Consider the following 862-nt stretch of genomic DNA (forward strand, 5'->3'; position numbering starts at 1 on the left):
GCATGAATGTCTTTAGTCATCTTTTCCATTCGTCTTTCGAAAGCATCTATCTTTGCGGAAATGGAATCAAAGTCATGGCTAGAATCGGCTCTAGCCGCTTTAGATGATCTAACGATGTCTTTTTCTTGATGCCAATCATGTGAGTGGGAAGCAGTGTTATCAATAATTTTGTAAGCTTCAGTTGCAGTTTTCTTCATAATGGAACCACCAGCTGCTATATCGATGTCTTTTCTTGTAGTGATGTCGCATCCTTGATAGAATATTTGTACTATTTGATAAGTGTCTAAACCATGTTGCGGACATCCTCTTAACATCTTTCCAAATCTTGTCCATGCTTCATATAAAGTTTCATTTGGCTTTTGTGTGAACGTAACAATTTCTCCTTGAAGTCTTACGGCTTTAGATGCCAGAAAGAATTGTTTAAGAAATTTTTCAACTAAAACGTCCCATGTATCAATCGCCCCTTCAGGTAACAATTCTAACCAATCTTTGGCTTCTTCCTTCAAAGTCCAGGGAAATAACATGAGATATATCTGTTCATCCTCCACTTCTTAGATTTTAAATAGAGTACAGATCCTATTAAAGGTTCGAAGATGTTCATTTGGATCTTCCTTCGGCGCACAACTAAATTGGCATTGATTAGTTACCATGTGTAGGATGTGTCCTTTGATTTCATAATCTGATGCATTAATGTCTGGTTGAGTAATTGCATGACCTTGGCCAGTGCGTTTAGCTCTCATTCGATCTTCCATACTTAGAGGTTCCAGATTTTCCATGATTGAATTTGTTGAATCTGAATCACTAGAGGATTCTGATTTAATGGTTTCTTCCTCGACAATTTCTGGATGAGTAATTTGTGGTT

General features: G+C 37.2%; 1 non-coding gene across 1 annotated transcript; it reads left to right on the forward strand.

Annotated features, from left to right (window-relative positions):
- Positions 1–285: 285 nt before the first annotated feature.
- Positions 286–392, forward strand: LOC139895243 (small nucleolar RNA R71). The gene has a single exon (XR_011775704.1). It is a non-coding gene; the product is annotated as a small nucleolar RNA R71 (small nucleolar RNA).
- Positions 393–862: the final 470 nt, after the last annotated feature.

The sequence above is a fragment of the Rutidosis leptorrhynchoides genome, chromosome 2, assembly GCF_046630445.1.
Source record: "Rutidosis leptorrhynchoides isolate AG116_Rl617_1_P2 chromosome 2, CSIRO_AGI_Rlap_v1, whole genome shotgun sequence".
Lineage (NCBI taxonomy): Eukaryota > Viridiplantae > Streptophyta > Magnoliopsida > Asterales > Asteraceae > Rutidosis > Rutidosis leptorrhynchoides.